This window comes from Scyliorhinus torazame, chromosome 12 (assembly GCF_047496885.1).
Source record: "Scyliorhinus torazame isolate Kashiwa2021f chromosome 12, sScyTor2.1, whole genome shotgun sequence".
In the NCBI taxonomy this organism is placed as follows: Eukaryota; Metazoa; Chordata; class Chondrichthyes; order Carcharhiniformes; family Scyliorhinidae; genus Scyliorhinus; species Scyliorhinus torazame.
This window is the reverse complement of record NC_092718.1, coordinates 6,600,441-6,621,784: the sequence shown is the minus strand read 5'-3', so window position 1 is coordinate 6,621,784 and position 21,344 is coordinate 6,600,441. Positions and strand designations below refer to the sequence as shown.

At 57.2% G+C, this 21,344-nt stretch overlaps 1 protein-coding gene across 13 annotated transcripts in view; it reads left to right on the top strand.

Moving 5' to 3' along the window:
- The window catches only part of megf11 (multiple EGF-like-domains 11), a 664,461-nt gene that overhangs the window by 43,061 nt on the left and 600,056 nt on the right, over positions 1 to 21,344 (top strand). Inside the window, exon 2 of one of the 13 annotated variants that reach the window (XM_072470326.1) lies at positions 18,038 to 18,173. The exons of the other annotated variants lie outside the window; for them this stretch is intronic. The gene's annotated coding sequence lies outside the window, so the exon portion shown is untranslated. The remainder of the gene's footprint in view (positions 1 to 18,037; positions 18,174 to 21,344) is intronic. 13 annotated transcript variants of the gene reach the window in all.

The window sequence follows — 21,344 nt, the reverse complement described above, 5'->3', positions numbered from 1 at the left end:
ATCCACTGCTGCCCGCTCCGCTGCTGCCCCGCTCCGCTGCTGCTGCCCGCTCCGCTGCTGCCCGCTCCGCTGCTGCCCGCTCCACTGCAGCCCGCTCTGCTGCTGCTGTCCGCTCCGCTGCTGCCCGCTCCGCTGCTGCCCGCTCCGCTGCTGTGCGCTCCGCTGCTGCCCACTCTGCTGCTGCCCGCTCCGCTGCTGCCCGCTCCGCTGCTGCCCGCTCCGCTGCTGTGCGCTCCGCTGCTGCCCACTCTGCTGCTGCCCACTCTGCTGCTGCCCGCTCCGCTGCTGTGCGCTCCGCTGCTGCCCGCTCAGCTGCTGCCCGCTCCGCTGCTGCCCGCTCCGCTGCTGTGCGCTCCGCTGCTGCCCACTCCGCTGCTGCCCCCTCCGCTGCTGCCCGCTCCGCTGCTGTGCGCTCCGCTGCTGCCCGCTCCGCTGCTGCCCGCTCCGCTGCTGCGCGCTCCGCTGCTGCCCGCTCCACTGCTGCCCGCTCCGCTGCTGCCCGCTCCGCTGCTGCCCACTCCGTTGCTGCCTGCTCCGCTGCTGCCCACTCCGTTGCTGCCCACTCCGTTGCTGCCCACCCAGCTGTTGCCCGCTCTGCTGCTGCCCGCTCCACTGCTGTGCGCACCGCTGCTGCCCGCTCCACTGCTGCCCGCTCCACTGCTACCCGCTCTGCTGCTGCCCACTCCGCTGCTGCCCGCTCCGCTGCTGCCCACTCTGCTGTTGCCCGCTCCGTTGCTGCCCGCTCCGCTGCTGCCCACCCAGCTGTTGCCCCCTCCACTGCTGCTGCCTGCTCCACTGCTGCCCACTCAGTTGCTGCCCACTCCGCTGCTGCCCGCTCCGCTGCTGCCCGCTCCATTGCTGCCCGCTCCGCTGCTGCCCGCTCCGCAGCTGCCCGCTCCGCTGCTGCCCACTCTGCTGCTGCCCACTCTGCTGCTGCCCGCTCTGCTGTTGCCCGATCCGTTGCTGCCCGCTCCGCTGCTGCCCACTCTGCTGTTGCCCGCTCCATTGCTGCTGCCCGCTCCGCTGCTGCCCACCCAGCTGTTGCCCACTCCGCTGCTGCCCGCTCCGCTGCTACCCGCTCCACTGCTGCCCCCTCCACTGCTGCTGCCCGCTCCTCTGCTGCCCACTCCACTGCTACCCGCTCCACTGCTGCCCACTCCACTGCTGCCCACTCCACTGCTAGCCACTCCGCTGCTACCCGCTCCACTGCTGCCCACTCCACTGCTAGCCACTCCACTGCTACCCGCTCCACTGCTGCCCACTCAGTTGCTGCCCGCTCCACTGCTGCCCGCTCCTCTGCTGCCTGCTCCACTGCTGCCCGCTCCGCTGCTGCCCACTCCGCTGCTACCCGCTCCACTACTGAACACTCCACTGCTGCCCACTCCTCTGCTGCCTGCTCCACTACTGAACACTCCGCTGCTGCCCGCTCCGCTGCTGTGTGCTCCGCTGCTGCCCGCTCCGCTGCTGCCCGCTCAGCTGCTGCCCACTCCGCTGCTGCCCACTCCGCTGCTACCCGCTCCGCTGCTGCCTGCTCAGCTGCTGCCCGCTCAGCTGCTACCCGCTCCGCTGCTGCCCGCTCAGCTGCTGCCCACTCCACTGCTGCCCACTCGGCTGCTGTGCGCTCCGCTGCTGCCCGCTCCGCTGCTGCCCGCTCTGCTGCTGCCCGCTCTGCTGCTGCCCACTCTGCTGCCTGCTCAGCTGCTGCCCGCTCAGCTGCTGCCCACTCTGCTGCTGCCCACTCCGCTGCTGCCCACTCTGCTGTTGCCCGCTCCATTGCTGCTGCCCGCTCCGCTGCTGCCCACCCAGCTGTTGCCCACTCCGCTGCTGCCCGCTCCGCTGCTACCCGCTCCACTGCTGCCCCCTCCACTGCTGCTGCCCGCTCCTCTGCTGCCCACTCCACTGCTACCCGCTCCACTGCTGCCCACTCCACTGCTGCCCACTCCACTGCTAGCCACTCCGCTGCTACCCGCTCCACTGCTGCCCACTCCACTGCTAGCCACTCCACTGCTACCCGCTCCACTGCTGCCCACTCAGTTGCTGCCCGCTCCACTGCTGCCCGCTCCTCTGCTGCCTGCATAACTGCTGCCCGCTCCGCTGCTGCCCACTCCGCTGCTACCCGCTCCACTACTGAACACTCCACTGCTGCCCACTCCTCTGCTGCCTGCTCCACTACTGAACACTCCGCTGCTGCCCGCTCCGCTGCTGTGTGCTCCGCTGCTGCCCGCTCCGCTGCTGCCCGCTCAGCTGCTGCCCACTCCGCTGCTGCCCACTCCGCTGCTACCCGCTCCGCTGCTGCCTGCTCAGCTGCTGCCCGCTCAGCTGCTACCCGCTCCGCTGCTGCCCGCTCAGCTGCTGCCCACTCCACTGCTGCCCACTCGGCTGCTGTGCGCTCCGCTGCTGCCCGCTCCGCTGCTACCCGCTCTGCTGCTGCCGCTCCGCTGCAGCCCGCTCCGCAGCTGCCCACTCCGTTGCTGCCCGCTCCACTGCTGCCTGCTCCGCTGCTGCCCACTCCAATGCTGTGCGCACTGCTGCTGCCCGCTCCACTGCTGATCCACTGCTGCCCGCTCCATTGCTGCCCGCTCCGCTGCTGCCCGCTCCGCTGCTGCCCGCTCCACTGCTGCCCGCTCCGCTGCTGCCTGCTCAGCTGCTGCCCGCTCCACTGCTGCCCGCTCCGCTGCTGCCTGCTCAGCTGCTGCCCGCTCTGCTGCTGTGCGCTCCACTGCTGCCCGCTCCGCTGCTGTGTGCTCCGCTGCTGCCCACTCCGCTGCTACCCGCTCCGCTGCTGCCCGCTCAGCTGCTGCCCACTCCGCTGCTGCCCACTCCGCTGCTACCCGCTCCGCTGCTGCCTGCTCAGCTGCTGCCCGCTCAGCTGCTACCCGCTCCGCTGCTGCCCGCTCAGCTGCTGCCCACTCCACTGCTGCCCACTCCGCTGCTGTGCGCTCCGCTGCTGCCCGCTCCGCTGCTGCCCACTTCACTGCTGCCCGCTCCGCTGCTACCCGCTCTGCTGCTGCCCGCTCCGCTGCAGCCCGCTCCGCAGCTGCCCACTCCGTTGCTGCCCGCTCCACTGCTGCCCGCTCCGCTGCTGCCCACTCCACTGCTGTGCGCACTGCTGCTGCCCGCTCCACTGCTGATCCACTGCTGCCCGCTCCGTTGCTGCCCGCTCCGCTGCTGCCCGCTCCGCTGCTGCCCGCTCCGCTGCTGCCTGCTCAGCTGCTGCCCGCTCCACTGCTGCCCGCTCCGCTGCTGCCTGCTCAGCTGCTGCCCGCTCTGCTGCTGTGCGCTCCACTGCTGCCCGCTCCGCTGCTGCCCGCTCCGTTGCTGCCCACTCCACTGCTGCCCGCTCCACTGCTGCCCGCTCCGCTGCTGCCCGGTCCGCTGCTGCCCGCTCCGCTGCTGCCCGCTCAGCTGCTGTGCGCTCCACTGCTGCCCGCTCCGCTGCTGCCCGCTCCGTTGCTGCCCACTCCACTGCTGCCCGCTCCACTGCTGCCCGCTCCGCTGCTGCCCGGTCCGCTGCTGCCCGCTCCGCTGCTGCCCGCTCAGCTGCTGCCCGCTCCACTGCTGCCCGCTCCGCTGCTGCCCGCTCCGCAGCTGCCCACTCCGTTGCTGCCCGCTCCACTGCTGCCCGCTCCGCTGCTGCCCACTCCACTGCTGTGCGCACTGCTGCTGCCCGCTCCACTGCTGATCCACTGCTGCCCGCTCCGTTGCTGCCCGCTCCGCTGCTGCCTGCTCAGCTGCTGCCCGCTCTGCTGCTGTGCGCTCCACTGCTGCCCGCTCCGCTGCTGCCCACTCCACTGCTGCCCACTCGGCTGCTGTGCGCTCCGCTGCTGCCCGCTCCACTGCTGCCCACTCAGTTGCTGCCCGCTCCACTGCTGCCCGCTCCTCTGCTGCCTGCTCCACTGCTGCCCGCTCCGCTGCTGCCCACTCCGCTGCTACCCGCTCCACTACTGAACACTCCACTGCTGCCCACTCCTCTGCTGCCTGCTCCACTACTGAACACTCCGCTGCTGCCCGCTCCGCTGCTGTGTGCTCCGCTGCTGCCCGCTCCGCTGCTGCCCGCTCAGCTGCTGCCCACTCCGCTGCTGCCCACTCCGCTGCTACCCGCTCCGCTGCTGCCTGCTCAGCTGCTGCCCGCTCAGCTGCTACCCGCTCCGCTGCTGCCCGCTCAGCTGCTGCCCACTCCACTGCTGCCCACTCGGCTGCTGTGCGCTCCGCTGCTGCCCGCTCCGCTGCTACCCGCTCTGCTGCTGCCCGCTCCGCTGCAGCCCGCTCCGCAGCTGCCCACTCCGTTGCTGCCCGCTCCACTGCTGCCTGCTCCGCTGCTGCCCACTCCACTGCTGATCCACTGCTGCCCGCTCCATTGCTGCCCGCTCCGCTGCTGCCCGCTCCGCTGCTGCCCGCTCCACTGCTGCCCGCTCCGCTGCTGCCTGCTCAGCTGCTGCCCGCTCCACTGCTGCCCGCTCCGCTGCTGCCTGCTCAGCTGCTGCCCGCTCTGCTGCTGTGCGCTCCACTGCTGCCCGCTCCGCTGCTGTGTGCTCCGCTGCTGCCCACTCCGCTGCTACCCGCTCCGCTGCTGCCCGCTCAGCTGCTGCCCACTCCGCTGCTGCCCACTCCGCTGCTACCCGCTCCGCTGCTGCCTGCTCAGCTGCTGCCCGCTCAGCTGCTACCCGCTCCGCTGCTGCCCGCTCAGCTGCTGCCCACTCCACTGCTGCCCACTCCGCTGCTGTGCGCTCCGCTGCTGCCCGCTCCGCTGCTGCCCACTTCACTGCTGCCCGCTCCGCTGCTACCCGCTCTGCTGCTGCCCGCTCCGCTGCAGCCCGCTCCGCAGCTGCCCACTCCGTTGCTGCCCGCTCCACTGCTGCCCGCTCCGCTGCTGCCCACTCCACTGCTGTGCGCACTGCTGCTGCCCGCTCCACTGCTGATCCACTGCTGCCCGCTCCGTTGCTGCCCGCTCCGCTGCTGCCCGCTCCGCTGCTGCCCGCTCCGCTGCTGCCTGCTCAGCTGCTGCCCGCTCCACTGCTGCCCGCTCCGCTGCTGTCTGCTCAGCTGCTGCCCGCTCTGCTGCTGTGCGCTCCACTGCTGCCCGCTCCGCTGCTGCCCGCTCCGTTGCTGCCCACTCCACTGCTGCCCGCTCCACTGCTGCCCGCTCCGCTGCTGCCCGGTCCGCTGCTGCCCGCTCCGCTGCTGCCCGCTCAGCTGCTGTGCGCTCCACTGCTGCCCGCTCCGCTGCTGCCCGCTCCGTTGCTGCCCACTCCACTGCTGCCCGCTCCACTGCTGCCCGCTCCGCTGCTGCCCGGTCCGCTGCTGCCCGCTCCGCTGCTGCCCGCTCAGCTGCTGCCCGCTCCACTGCTGCCCGCTCCGCTGCTGCCCGCTCCGCAGCTGCCCACTCCGTTGCTGCCCGCTCCACTGCTGCCCGCTCCGCTGCTGCCCACTCCACTGCTGTGCGCACTGCTGCTGCCCGCTCCACTGCTGATCCACTGCTGCCCGCTCCGTTGCTGCCCGCTCCGCTGCTGCCTGCTCAGCTGCTGCCCGCTCTGCTGCTGTGCGCTCCACTGCTGCCCGCTCCGCTGCTGCCCACTCCACTGCTGCCCACTCGGCTGCTGTGCGCTCCGCTGCTGCCCGCTCCGCTGCTACCCGCTCTGCTGCTGCCCGCTCTGCTGCAGCCCGCTCCGCAGCTGCCCACTCCGTTGCTGCCCGCTCCACTGCTGCCTGCTCCGCTGCTGCCCACTCCACTGCTGTGCGCACTGCTGCTGCCCGCTCCACTGCTGATCCACTGCTGCCCGCTCCATTGCTGCCCGCTCCGCTGCTGCCCGCTCCGCTGCTGCCCGCTCCACTGCTGCCCGCTCCGCTGCTGCCTGCTCAGCTGCTGCCCGCTCCACTGCTGCCCGCTCCGCTGCTGCCTGCTCAGCTGCTGCCCGCTCTGCTGCTGTGCGCTCCACTGCTGCCCGCTCCGCTGCTGTGTGCTCCGCTGCTGCCCACTCCGCTGCTACCCGCTCCGCTGCTGCCCGCTCAGCTGCTGCCCACTCCGCTGCTGCCCACTCCGCTGCTACCCGCTCCGCTGCTGCCTGCTCAGCTGCTGCCCGCTCAGCTGCTACCCGCTCCGCTGCTGCCCGCTCAGCTGCTGCCCACTCCACTGCTGCCCACTCCGCTGCTGTGCGCTCCGCTGCTGCCCGCTCCGCTGCTGCCCACTTCACTGCTGCCCGCTCCGCTGCTACCCGCTCTGCTGCTGCCCGCTCCGCTGCAGCCCGCTCCGCAGCTGCCCACTCCGTTGCTGCCCGCTCCACTGCTGCCCGCTCCGCTGCTGCCCACTCCACTGCTGTGCGCACTGCTGCTGCCCGCTCCACTGCTGATCCACTGCTACCCGCTCCGTTGCTGCCCGCTCCGCTGCTGCCCGCTCCGCTGCTGCCCGCTCCGCTGCTGCCTGCTCAGCTGCTGCCCGCTCCACTGCTGCCCGCTCCGCTGCTGCCTGCTCAGCTGCTGCCCGCTCTGCTGCTGTGCGCTCCACTGCTGCCCGCTCCGCTGCTGCCCGCTCCGTTGCTGCCCACTCCACTGCTGCCCGCTCCACTGCTGCCCGCTCCGCTGCTGCCCGGTCCGCTGCTGCCCGCTCCGCTGCTGCCCGCTCAGCTGCTGTGCGCTCCACTGCTGCCCGCTCCGCTGCTGCCCGCTCCGTTGCTGCCCACTCCACTGCTGCCCGCTCCACTGCTGCCCGCTCCGCTGCTGCCCGGTCCGCTGCTGCCCGCTCCGCTGCTGCCCGCTCAGCTGCTGCCCGCTCCACTGCTGCCCGCTCCGCTGCTGCCCGCTCCGCAGCTGCCCACTCCGTTGCTGCCCGCTCCACTGCTGCCCGCTCCGCTGCTGCCCACTCCACTGCTGTGCGCACTGCTGCTGCCCGCTCCACTGCTGATCCACTGCTGCCCGCTCCGTTGCTGCCCGCTCCGCTGCTGCCTGCTCAGCTGCTGCCCGCTCTGCTGCTGTGCGCTCCACTGCTGCCCGCTCCGCTGCTGCCCGCTCCGCTGCTGCCCGCTCCGCTGCTGCCTGCTCAGCTGCTGCCCGCTCTGCTGCTGTGTGCTCCCCTGCTGCCCGCTCCACTGCTGCCCGCTCCGCTGCTGCCTGCTCAGCTGCTGCCTGCTCTGCTGCTGTGCGCTCCACTGCTGCCCGCTCCGCTGCTGCCCGCTCCGTTGCTGCCCACTCCACTGCTGCCCGCTCCACTGCTGCCCGCTCCGCTGCTGCCCGCTCCGCTGCTGTGCGCTCCACTGCTGCCCGCTCCGCTGCTGCCCGGTCCGCTGCTGCCCCCTCCACTGCTGCCCGCTCCGCTGCTGCCCACTCCGCTGCTGCCCGCTCTGCTGCTGTGCGCTCCACTGCTGCCCGCTCCGCTGCTGCCCGCTCCGTTGCTGCCCACTCCACTGCTGCCCGCTCCACTGCTGCCCGCTCCGCTGCTGCCCGGTCCGATGCTGCCCGCTCCACTGCTGCCCGCTCCACTGCTGCCCGCTCCGCTGCTGTGTGCTCCACTGCTGCCCGCTCCGCTGCTGCCCGCTCCGCTGCTGTGCGCTCCACTGCTGCCCGCTCCACTGCTGCCCGCTCCGCTGCTGCCCTCTCCACTGCTGCCCGCTCTGCTGCTGCCCGCTCCGCTGCTGTGTGCTCCACTGCTGCCCGCTCCGCTGCTGCCCCCTCTGCTGCTGTGAGATCCGCTGCTGCCCGCTCCGCTGCTGCCCGCTCTGCTGCTGCCCGCTCCGCTGCTGCCCGCTCCGCTGCTGCCCGATCCGCTGCTGCCCCCTCTGCTGCTGTGAGATCCGCTGCTGCCCGCTCCGCTGCTGCCCACTCCGCTGCTGTGCGCTCCGCTGCTTCCCGCTCCGCTGCTGCCCACTCCGCTGCTGTGCGCTCCGCTGCTTCCCGCTCCGCTGCTTCCCGCTCCGCTGCTGCCCGCTCCCCTGCTGCCCGCTCTGTTGCTGCCCACTCCGCTGCTGCCCGCTCCGCTGCTGCTGCCTGCTCCGCTGCTTCCCGCTCCGCTGCTACCCGCTCCGCTGCTGTGTGCTCTGCTGCCCGCTCTGCTGCTGCCCGCTCTGCTGCTGCCCGCTCTGCTGCTGCCCACTCCGCTGCTGCCCGCTCCGCTGCTGTGTGCTCTGCTGCTGCCCGCTCTGCTGCTGCCCGCTCCGCTGCTGCCCACTCAGCTGCTGCCCGCTCTGCTGCTGCCTGCTCTGCTGCTGCCCGCTCCGCTGCTGCCCGCTCCGCTGCTGCCCGCTCCGCTGCTACCCGCCCCACTGCTGCCCACTCTGCTGCTGCCCGCTCCGCTGCTACCCACCCCGCTGCTGCCCGCTCCGCTGCTGCCCGCTCCGCTGCTGCCCGCTCCGCTGCTGCCCGCTCCGCTGCTACCCGCCCCACTGCTGCCCACTCTGCTGCTGCCCGCCCCACTGCTGCCCGCTCCGCTGCTGCCCGCTCCGCTGCTGCCCGCTCCGCTGCTACCCGCCCCACTGCTGCCCACTCTGCTGCTGCCCGCTCCGCTGCTACCCACCCCGCTGCTGCCCGCTCCGCTGCTGCCCGCTCCGCTGCTGCAGGAAGGCCCCCATTGCTGGTTGAATTCCAATATCTATTGTCCGCAGGGAGTGAAAGGCCGACATGTTGGCATGGTGCGTATCCCCCGTGCCCAATCAGGTCCACCGGGCTGCACAGTGGCCTCGGCTGGCACTGTGTACACTGCCCCCTCATGTCCCCGCCCTCCATTCCCGCACCTTTGACCCCGTCAGTGCTGGCACCATGGGGGCCCTGGTGCCTGTCCCTGATGTCAGGGGTACTGTCAGCTGGCGTTGCCCTTGCCAGTGTCACGCTCAGCGGTCCCCGCCGAGCACCCACCAGCAGTGATGCCATTTCCACCAGTTTGTGTTAGGAGTCAGTGTTGGGACGTGTAACTGAGGCTGGCCTCATGCTCTGGGAAGGGCCAGGCTGGTCTCAGAATTACTGATTCATGCTCTCTGTTGAAATTGGTTCTTTGGTCTTTTCCAAAATGCAGAAGAGATAGTCGGAGACTCATACACATGTTTCTCATGTTGCTTTGGAGCCCCCGACAGACAGGCTAACTCTGGCCTATATAAAACCTAATTATTTTAACTGCCTTAATATTAAGGGGATGATTCAAGAAGATTCCACCACCTGGCATTTTTCTGTTTTCTACACCAGCCATATTTATAGAATCTCAGGCGACACGGCGGCACAGTGGTTAACACTGCTGCCTCACTGCGGCAAGTCCCGGGTGGCACAGCGGTTTGCACGCCGACCTCACTGCCCCAGGGACCCGGGTTCAATTCTGGCCTTGTGTGGAGTCTGCACCTTCTCCCCGTGTCTGTGTGGGTTTCCTCCGGGAGCTGCAGTTTCCTCCCATAGTCCAAAGATCTGCAGGTTGAGTGGATTGGCCTTGTTAAATTGCCCCTTAGTGTTCAAAAGGATAGCTGGGTTTATGGGTAAGAGTGGAGGCGTGGTGTTAAGTAGAGTGTTCTTTCAGAGGGTCGATGCAGACTTGATGGGCTGAATGGCCTCCTTCTGCACTGTAGAGATTCTATAACATGCTTGTGCGACATATAAACTTTGAATTTTGGTGGTAATTGTGTTAAAAGTAAGTTGAAATTGAGCACGATGATTTCACTTAAAACCCTCACAGTCACTGGGGGAAAAGAGACTTGCATCAATCTGGGCTACAGGGTTGATTTGATTTGATTTATTATTGTCACATGTATCAGTACACAGTGAAAAGTGTTGTTTCTTGCATGCTGTACAGACAATGCGTACCGCACATAGGGAAGGAAGGAGAGACTGCAGAATATAATGTTACAGTTATAGCAAGGTGTAGAGAAAAGATCAACTTAATACGAGGTAGGTCCATTCAAAAGTCTGGTGGCAGTAGGGAAGAAGCTGTTCTTGAGTCGGTTGGTACGTGACCTCAAATTTTGGTATCTTTTTCCTGACGGAAGAAGGTGGAAGAGAGTATGTCTGGGGTGCGTGGGGTCCTTACTTATGCTGGCTGCCTTTCCGAGGCAGCGGGAATTACAGACCGAGTCAATGGATGGGAGGCTGGTTTGCGTGATGGATTGGGCTACATTCACAACCTTTTGTACTTTCCTGCGGTCTTGGGCGGAGCAGGCTCCATACCGAGCTGTGATACAACCAGAAAGAATGCTTTCTATTGTGCATCTGTAGAAGTTGGTGAGGGTCGTAGCTGACATGCCAAATTTCCTTCGTCTTCTGAGAAAGTAGAGTCGTTGGTGGGCTTTCTTAACTATAGTGTCGGCATCGGGGGACCAGGACAGGCTGTTGGTGATCTGGACACCTAAAAACCTGAAGCTCTCGACCCTTTCTACTTCATTCCCATTGATGTAGACAGGGGCATGTTCTCCACTACGCTTCCTGAGGCTACGGGTGAAAGTACATTCTGCTAATTAACTGTGAAGCTGTTTTCCAATGAGTATTTTCAATCTTTCCTTTCATTCTCATTTTCCATGATTAACTTTTGCCATTTGCTTCCTATCATAGATTTTCATAGAATTTACAGTGCAGAAGGAGGCCATTCGGCCCATCGAGTCTGCACCGGCTCTTGGAAAGAGCACCCTACCCAAGATCAACACCTCCACCCTATCCCCATAACCCAGTAACCCCACCCAACACTAAGGGCAATTTTGGACACTAAGGGCAATTTATCATGGCCAATCCACCTAACCTGCACATCTTTGGACTGTGGGAGGAAACCGGAGCACCCGGAGGAAACCGGAGCACACACGGGGAGGATGTGCAGACTCCGCACAGACAGTGACCCAAGCCGGAATCGAACCTGGGACCCTGGAGCTGTGAAGCAATTGTGCTATCCACAATGCTACCGTGCTTCCCATATCTTCCATAACTAACAACATTATGGGCGACACGGTAACACAGGGGTTAACATTGTGGCCTCACAGCGGCAGGGATCTTGGCGGCACGGTGACACAGGGGTTAGCACTGCTGCCTCAATGTGCAAGGACCCGGGTTCAATTCTAGCCTCGGGTGACTGTCTGTGCGGAGTCTGCCCTTTCTCCCTGTGTGTGCGTGGGTTTCCTCCGGGTGCTCCGGTTTCCTACCATTGTCCAAAGATGTGCAGGTTAGGTGCGTTGGCCACGCTAAATTGTCCTTAGTGTCCAAAGGTTAGGTGGAGTTATGGGGTTACGGGAATAGGGCGGAGGATTGGGCCTAGGTAGGGTGCTCTTTCAGAGGGTCGGTGTAGACTCGATGGGCCGAATGGCCTCCTTCTGCACTGTAGGGTTTTTCTGATTTTCTCAAGCTATTACCCACGACCATTTGAGCATTAAGTTTTGCAATGCATGTATCTCATAATTAATGCACAAAAACAATGGACGTTTAATAACATTTTATTACATAAAACAAGAACAAGTAAATGGACTAAGAAAGTTGTCCTGAATCAAGATGCAGTTTCACGTTTTGTGCTTATGCCGGCCTCTGGCAAAATAATCGACAGGAGGGATTTCACCCCAAAATGATTTATGGGTGGTTGGAATTTATTGTGGTTTTGGCTTTGAGAAAAAAATGCCTTTACTGAAAGATAATGTTGTTACAATGATAGAACTTCTGTAAATATAGAAACCTTTTTCAGTATATAATTTGATATGACAGAGTAATGGGTGTCATTCTACACAGTAAGATATTGTAAAACAGCCTGGGTGAACAAATACATTTTTAATTCAACCTCGCGGGAACCACAGTTGAGGAAATATTACTGTGGTTTGTCCATGAGTGCAATTGGCTGTGGATCCAATTTAACATTTCCTCTATTTTCATACTTATCATAGGATTGCGTTTGAAAATTAATTATGTTAAAGTGTGTGTGTATGTGTGTGCGTGTGTGAGTGTGTGAATATGAGGGTGTATGTGTGTGTGTGTATGTGTGTGAGTGTGTGAATATGAGGGTGTATGTGCATGTGTGTATGTGGGTGCGTGTGTGAGTGTGTGAATATGAGGGTGTATGTGTGTGTGTGTTTGTGTGTGAGTGTGTGAATATGAGGGTGTATGTGCATGTGTGTATGTGGGTGCGTGTGTGAATGTGTGAATATGAGGGTGTATGTGCGTGTGTATGTGTGTGCGTGTGTGAGTGTGTGAATATGAGGGTGTACGTGCGTGTCTGTATGTGTGTGCGTGTGTGAGTGTGTGAATATGAGGGTGTATGTGTGTGTGTGTATGTATGTGCGTGTGTGAGTGTGTGAATATGAGGGTGTATGTGTGTGTGTGTATGTGAGTGCGTGTGTGAGTGTGTGAATATGAGGGTGTATGTGCTTTTGTGTATGTGTGTGCGTGTGTGAGTGTGTGAATATGAGGGTGTATGTGCGTGTGTGTATGTGAGTGCGTGTGTGAGTGTGTGAATATGAGGGTGTATGTGCGTGTGTATGTGAGTGCGTGTGTGAGTGTGTGAATATGAGGGTGTATGTGCGTGTGTGTATGTATGTGTGTGTGTGAGTATGTGAATATGAGGGTGTATGTGCGTGTGTGTATGTGTGTGCGTGTGTGAGTGTGTGAATATGAGGGTGCATGTGTGTGTGTGTATGTGAGTGCGTGTGTGAGTGTGTGAATATGAGGGTGTATGTGTGTGTGTATGTGAGTGCGTGTGTGAGTGTGTGAGTATGAGGGTGTATGTGTGTGTGTGTGTATGTGAGTGCGTGTGTGAGTGTGTGAATATGAGGGTGTATGTGCGTGTGTGTATGTGAGTGCGTGTGTGAGTGTGTGAATATGAGGGTGTATGTGCGTGAGTGTATGTGAGTGCGTGTGTGAGTGTGTGAATATGAGGGTGTATGTGTGTGTGTATGTATGTGCGTGTGTGAGTGTGTGAATATGAGGGTGTATGTGCGTGTGTGTATGTATGTGTGTGTGTGAGTATGTGAATATGAGGGTGTATGTGCATGTGTGTATGTGAGTGCGTGTGTGAGTGTGTGAATATGAGGGTGCATGTGTGTGTGTGTATGTGAGTGCGTGTGTGAGTGTGTGAATATGAGGGTGTATGTGCGTGTGTGTATGTGAGTGCGTGTGTGAGTGTGTGAATATGAGGGTGTATGTGCGTGTGTGTATGTGAGTGCGTGTGTGAGTGTGTGAATATGAGGGTGTATGTGTGTGTGTGTATATGAGTGCGTGTGTGAGTGTGTGAATATGAGGGTGTATGTGTGTGTGTGTATGTGAGTGCGTGTGTGAGTGTGTGAATATGAGGGTGTATGTGTGTGTGTGTATGTGAGTGCGTGTGTGAGTGTGTGAATATGAGGGTGTATGTGCGTGTGTGTTTGTGAGTGCGTGTGTGAGTGTGTGAATATGAGGGTGTATGTGCGTGTGTGTATGTGTGTGCGTGTGTGAGTGTGTGAATATGAGGGTGCATGTGTGTGTGTGTATGTGAGTGCGTGTGTGAGTGTGTGAATATGAGGGTGTATGTGCGTGTGTGCATGTGAGTGCGTGTGTGAGTGTGTGAATATGAGGGTGTATGTGTGTGTGTGTATGTGAGTGCGTGTGTGAGTGTGTGAATATGAGGGTGTATGTGCGTGTGTGTATGTGAGTGCGTGTGTGAGTGTGTGAATATGAGGGTGTATGTGCGTGTGTGTATGTGAGTGCGTGTGTGAGTGTGTGAATATGAGGGTGTATGTGCATGTGTGTATGTGAGTGCGTGTGTGAGTATGTGAATATGAGGGTGTATGTGCGTGTGTGTATGTGTGTGCGTGTGTGAGTGTGTGAATATGAGGGTGCATGTGTGTGTGTGTATGTGAGTGCGTGTGTGAATATGAGGGTGTATGTGCGTGTGTGCATGTGAGTGCGTGTGTGAGTGTGTGAATATGAGGGTGTATGTGTGTGTGTGTATGTGAGTGCGTGTGTGAGTGTGTGAATATGAGGGTGTATGTGCGTGTGTGTATGTGAGTGCGTGTGTGAGTGTGTGAATATGAGGGTGTATGTGCGTGTGTGTATGTGAGTGCGTGTGTGAGTGTGTGAATATGAGGGTGTATGTGCGTGTGTGTATGTGAGTGCGTGTGTGAGTATGTGAATATGAGGGTGTATGTGCGTGTGTGTATGTGAGTGCGTGTGTGAGTGTGTGAATATGAGGGTGTATGTGTGTGTGTGTATGTATGTGCGTGTGTGAGTGTGTGAATATGAGGGTGTATGTGCGTGTGTGTATGTGAGTGCGTGTGTGAGTGTGTGAATATGAGGGTGTGTGTGTGTGTGTGTATGTGAGTGCGTGTGTGAGTGTGTGAATATGAGGGTGTATGTGCGTGTGTGTATGTGCGTGTGTGTATGTATGTGTGTTTTTTAAATTATTCGTTTATGGGATGTGGGTGTTGCTGTGTCAGCATTTACTGCCCATCCCTGACCTGAGGGCATTTCAGAGTCAACCACATTGCTGTGGGTCTGGAGTCACATGTAGGCCAGACCGGGTAAGGACGGCAGATTTCCTTCCCTAACGGACACTAGGGGCGGGATTCTCCGGAATCGGCGGGGCGGGCAGAAACGGTGCCCTGGAGTGGCGGGAACCACTCCGGCATCGGGCCGCCCCAAAGGTGCGGAATCCTCCACACCGTCAGGGGCTAGGGCGGCGCCGGAGGGGTTTGCACCCCGCCGGCGTGGAAGGCCTTTGGCGCCGCGCCAGCCGGGGCCGAAGGGACTCCGCCGGCCGGCGCGAGTCCGCGCAAGCGTGGGAACGTCAGGGTCATCCATGCGCATGCGCAGAGGGGGGGGTTCACCTTCGCGCCGGCCATTGCGGAGGCCTACACGGCCGGCGCATAGGAATAGAGTGCCCCCACGGCACAGGCCCGCCCGCGGATCGGTGGGCCCAAACCGCGGGCCAGATCGCCCCGCGCCCCCCCCCGAGGACCCCGGAGGCCGCCCACGGAGCTGGGTCCCGCCGGTAGGGATCTACCTTGATTTCCGCCAGCGGGACCTGGCATAAACAGGCGGCAAGTCGACTCATCGCGGGCCAGAGAATTCAGGCATCCCCGAGTGCGCCAGTCCCCGCCATTCTCCGAGGCGGGTAGCGCTATTCACTCCGCAGCAACTTTTGTGGGGTGGGAGAATTCGGTAGTTGGTGGGGGCGGGTTTCACGCCAACCCCCAGCGATTCTCCAACCCGGCGGGGGGTCGGAGAATCCCGCCCCAGGTGTTTTTTTAATGACAATCGACAATGGTTTCATGGTCGCCATTAAACTTTTAATTGCAGATGTTTTATTGAATTCAAATTCCACCAACTGCTCGATCGGCGACCCCAGATCATTACCCGAGGTCTCTGGGTTACTAGTCCAGTGACAATACCACTGCACCACGGCCTCCCCTACTGTGCATGTGTATATGTGTGAGTCTGTGAGTGCATGTGTGTGTGTGTGTATGTTAGTTAGTGTGTGTGTATGTATGTGTATGTGAGTGCGTGTGTGTGAGTATGAGTGTGTAAGTGAGTGTGTGTATCTGTGTGTGCATCGTGCATGCATGTGTGATTATGTTTGTGCATGTGCGTGCATGTGTGTATATATGTGTGCGTATGTGTGTTGCGTGTGTGTATATGTGAGTGTGTGTATATGTATGTGAGTGTGTGTATGTGTGTATATGTGAGTGTATGTGTATGTGTGTGTATATGTGTGCATGTGTGTTGTGTGTGTGCGTGTGTATATATGTGTGCATGTATATGTGTGTTGTTTCTGTGTGTGTATATGTGTGTGCATGTGTGTGTGCATGTGTGTGTGGTGTGCATGTATATGTTTGTGCATGTGTGTGCGTGTGTGTATATGTGTGTGTATGTATGTGTGTGTGAGTGTGTGTATGTGTGCATGATTGTGTTTGTGTGTGTGTGGGTGTATGATTGTGTGTTTGTGTGTGTATGTGTGTGTATGATTATGTTTGTGTGTGAGTGTGTGTATGTGGGTGTATGATTGTGTGTTTGTGTGTGTGTGTGTTTGTGTGTGGGTGTATGATTGTGTGTTTGTGTGTGTGTGTGTGTGTGAGTGTGTGTATGATTGTGTATGATTGTGTTTGTGTGTGTGTATGATTGTGTTTGTGTGTGAGTGTGTATGTGGGTGTATGATTGTGTGTTTATGTGTGTGTGTGTGTTTGTGTGTATGATTGTGTTTGTGTGTGAGTGTGTGTATGTGGGTGTATGATTGTGTGTTTATGAGTGTGTGTGTGTGTTTGTGTGTGTATATGTGTGTGTATGAATGTGTTTGTGTGTATGTGGGTGTATGATTGTGTGTTTGTGTGTGTGTGTGTATGATTGTGTTTGTGTGTGAGTGTGTATGTGGGTGTATGATTGTGTGTTTATGTGTGTGTGTGTGTTTGTGTGTATGATTGTGTTTGTGTGTGAGTGTGCGTATGTGGGTGTATGATTGTGTGTTTATGAGTGTGTGTGTGTATGATTGTGTTTGTGTGTATGTGTGTGTATGATTGTGTGTGTGTGAGTGTGTGTTTGTGTGTGTATGATTGTGTTTGTGTGTGTGTACGTGTGTGTATGATTGTGTTTGTGTGTATGTGGGTGTATGATTGTGTGTTTGTGTGTGTATGATCGTGTTTGTGTGTGAGTGTGTGTATGTGGGTGTATGATTGTGTGTTTGTGTGTGTGTGTGTGTGAGTGTGTGTATGATTGTGTATGATTGTGTTTGTGTGTGAGTGTGTGTATGATTGTGTTTGTGTGTGAGTGTGTGTATGATTGTGTTTGTGTGTGAGTGTGTGTATGATTGTGTTTGTGTGTGAGTGTGTGTATGATTGTGTTTGTGTGTGAGTGTGTGTATGGAATTTTCACATTTGGAGCCTTTGCAATGAATGTTGTAAATTTTAGAACAACAGAAAATTCCATTAATATGGGCCTTCTAGAATATAAACGTTATTTCTTTGCATATTAATGATGGAAAAGGGAGTTTCTGTTTCCTTGAGGATTGTGTGCAAGTCTGGGATTATTTTTGAATAGTATTGAAGGTAGCTCTCAAATCTCCTGATTGGACTGAGCATCCAGTTCCATCCTGAAATATGATGGTAACTGGGACTGGTACACTTGGGAAATAATTTCACGTCTCAGAGCCAGCAAGATTTTGGGATGCCATTAAATGCTTTTTATTTCATTATTGTTTATTATGTTGGAAACCAGGAGTTTAAGAAAGAAAAGGAAGTTATTTTTATTTTACCCTTACGCTGGTTAGAACACATCACTCTAAAATACAGTGGGCTGAATTCTCCCGCCGGAGATGAATCGCCTCCGGTTTGTGCTTGTGTTGGGAGCAAATCTATGCATGGCGAGGGTTGCGAGGAATCCTGCTCTTGAGCCGTCATTTTGAGTGGGTGGCTCGATAGCAAGGTCCAGCGGCTGGACCCTCCCCCCTCTGCAATGCAAATCTGACCCTCCACCCCACCACGGGATTTTCTGGGCCCCCACCCACCCCACAGTATGAGGGTGACTCCATAACCTCCTCATAAGAGAGACCCCCACCAGAAACCCTCTAATAAGAGAGAACCTGCCTGGACGCCCCCCCTCCCCTCCCAAATAAGAACCCACCAGAAACTCCCCCTACCATAAGAAAGACCACTGTCTGGAAGCCCCCCATAATAGAGAACGCTGCCTGGAAACCCCCCATTACAGCAAGAGCACTTAACTGCCTTTGATGTAGTCCAAGAACTGTCAACCATAACTAGATGTTTATAAATATTGTGGTTAGTTTCACAGCTGGCTACCTGAGATCCATTCACGTGCAAAGGAAAATGAGATTTAAACAGCCCAGACAGCTGGCTGTGTGCAAGCTGTCAATCACAGCCGAGTATCTCTGAGTATCCCAGACACGGGTCTCTGTAATGAGGGGCTTCCAGGCAGGGGGTCCTTTTATGGGGGGGTTTGCCGTGGGGATCTCTGTAATGGTGGAATTTCTGGTGAGGGTTTCTCTTACGAGCAAGTCTCTGATTGGGGGGTGTGGCAGTGGGGGGAGGGGGGGGGGGTCTGGTGGTGGGCAGGATTTGCATTGTGGGGAGGTCTTCTGAGGACTTTGGGGGCGACCTTCTAAAAGTGTTATTCCCTTGGCCCACAGTGAGGTCCACCTCACCAGGACCACACTGGGAAATAGCTGCACCAATCCTCGCTCACGTGAATCCCGGCCGAGATGACAGGAGAAGAATGCAAACTTGGAGAATCCAGTGCCCAGCCCATTAATAGGGTGCAAAGGGGTAAGTTTGAACTACTTGCATCCTCCTGCTGGCACCGGTGTAAATCCAAATGCCATCGCCAGCGGTGAACTGGAGCATATGGCGGTGATCCCATTTTTGAATGACGCTGGATTCTCAGCCACATCAGCAACTCTGCTGCCAGTGGTGGGTGGCAGAGAATCCAGCCCACTTTCTTCACAAAGAGGCAATCAGGCACTGGAGGGAGGCCTAAGAATGGCCATTTGGATATTTGATATTTTATGTGTGTGACAGAACACGGGGATGACTTTTAAAACTCTTCCTACCCACTGATTACATCCTTGTGATAAATTGGCTAAAGTCACAAACACATTGCTGGATGTATCTCACATGTGAACCCAAGTTCTACTACTCCATGACACAGCACGTTGTAACTTTAATGTTCTACTACACATTTCTAGAACCACTTCTGCAATGTTCCTCCTTCTGGGACACATAACCATCAATTACTGTTTTTATTATTTCGTTCTGCAGCCTCCAGGGGTGGAATGTCCAATGGGATTACTTTTGGTTCAAAGTTCACTTAAATTTAATAGAAAAAAATAATAGTCAATTTTATTGCATGACGAGTCTCTTTCCTTTGCTAGGTTGCCATGGTAATGCAGTTTACAGGGGTGGATTCTCCATTCAACACCACTCCGATCAGGAACTCCGATCACGCGGACAATGGAGTGTCGAGGGGAAAATGTGTTTGGCGCTTTTACGTCAGTAACGGGCTCAAAACCCGAGTCTCTACCCCGCGACAAATTGAGGCATCCCCCCCCCCCTCCACCACCACGGGAATAACGGGTCATCCTCCCACAGCACGCTGGCATGAGGGTGACCTGGCCTCCCCCCCAGGACCCCCATCAGGCCCCCCCCATCAAACCCCCCATTAGTCACCCCCACCAGACCCCCAATCTGACCACCACATCAGAGATTCCCATCAGACCCCCCCATCAGAACACCTGACAGAGACCCCCATCAGTAACGCCTACAAAAAGCTGAAGAGCAGTCCAGACAGTGGAGTGAAAAATCATTGCATTTTCACTCACCCTTCCCTAACATCTGCTGCCTCAGACAAAAGCGTTTAAAACAGTAACTGTGACAAGTGTCAGAGGCTTCCTCGAAATCCAAATACACTGCAAAGGACTTCAAATCCATTGACGGCCTTTGAAATGCAAATCTACCAATCAATTTCACACAGCAATACATTTCGCCAGCCAGTGTTTGAGTTTTATTGGTCCAGGCGCAGCTACTTAGGTTTTTTTTTTAAATCTTTCCCTTCATGATTGTATGCATTTCAATTACCCTGCTTTGATATTAACCACAATGTTTATAGGCATATTGCTATGATTGACAGTTCCTCACCACATCAAAAGAAGTTAAGTGCTTTCTGCTGAGAAAAAGAGAAAGTGAAAGGGTCTGTTAGAGGGGTCAGATGAGATCTGATGCGGGGGGGGTTCTGATATGGGGTCTGATGGGGTTGGGCTGGGGGAGAGTTAAGGGGGGTGTCGAGTGACCCTCATGTGTGCATGCTGTGAGGGGGGGAGGTGACCCATTATTCCGATGGTGGGGGGGAGGATGCCCCTACTTGTCAGCGGGGAGGGGCAGGATTTGCATTGTGTGCGGGAGACAGGCCCGCCACTCAAAATGACGGCCAAATGCTGAGATTCCGATGGAATTCTGCGGGCTCTTCCCATACATAAATTAACACGGTGATGGGGAGAGACTTGCATTCTGGACCCTGCTCTAATGCTAGAGGAGATCAGTAGAGATTCTCCACTGGTGGGAACACTTTGGCTCCAGAATGGAGATCCTGGCCATAGTGTCCCAGGGTGGCTCTAGCGTTGGGAGGGATCATTTCAAATCAGCCTAAGGAGCATTTCACAAAGACCTGTTACCAAAAGTTATAGTGTAGACTCTTGGTATTGCATCAGGATGCTCCAAATCTCACATCACTGGGCAATCTGTTTGGGAGGGAGATCAGAATTGAGGGTCTCCACATTGGCAATGGAGAAAATCATTTCTGGTCAACTGTTACTTTCCTCTTTTGGAAAGGAATGGAGAATACAAAATTCGACCTCCAAAACTTTCCTGCTTTTTAGTCTTGGCGCTATGACATTCCATTGCATTATTTTTGGAATTTAATACATTAGTTAATGTAAAGTTAATGTTTGCTCACGAAAAAGGAAATAAAACATGAATGTTCTTTAGTATTCTGCTAGGGGTCCATGGTCAATTTATCAGAAAAGAACGTCCCTAAAAAGGCAACATCAATTTCTTAATGTTGAAAATATTACTGAGTTCAGAACATTTTAATTGAATTGCAATATTGAAAGCCAATCTCTCAGATTTTTAATCATGCGAATGCGACTTAAATATTAATACATTTAGCATTGTCAAAATTAATCTAAGCTTTCTTGTAATTGACTTGTGTTCAATATATTTAAACAACTCTGCGGTTTCAAATGGACTAAGAAGTCAGAAAAGACATTATAGAATAATTGAATAGATATGCAGCTTTGGCTGTTATTTGTAAGTAGGAAGACACTAGATTAAATTTAACTTTATTGAAATTATCTTGGGGTGACTTCCCAAAAATTAAATGTCCAATGCTCAACTGGTGTTTTGAGCAGATAGTGGGGAAAAATATCAGGAAACAGGTTTAAACTTCCATTTTCCTTTAAGCCATGATGTGTTCATTAGAATGGCAAATTAAAAACATTCTTTCATGGGGTGTGTGGCAAGGGCAGAATCTGTCGTCCTTGCCTAATTGCCCTTGAACTGAGTGGTTTACTCGGCCAATTCCGAGGGTAGTTAATAATAAACCACATTGCTGTGGATCTGGGGTCACATGTAGGCCAGACTAGGTAAGGACATTAGTGAATCAGGTCAGTTTGTACGACGATAGATGTGTGGTAAACCATGTTATTGCATTCTATGTATTGTATCGTATTGTGCATGCCTGGGCTTATCCAGGCTGGCTCCGCCTGGGGCACCTCCCCTCGGGATTATCATAGATTATCATAGAATTTACAGTGCAGAAGGAGGCCATTCAGTCCATCGAGTCTGCACCGGCTCTTGGAAAGAGCACCCTACCCAAGGTCAACACCTCCACCCTATCCCAGTATCCCCACCCAACACTAAGGGCAATTTTGGACACAAAGGGCA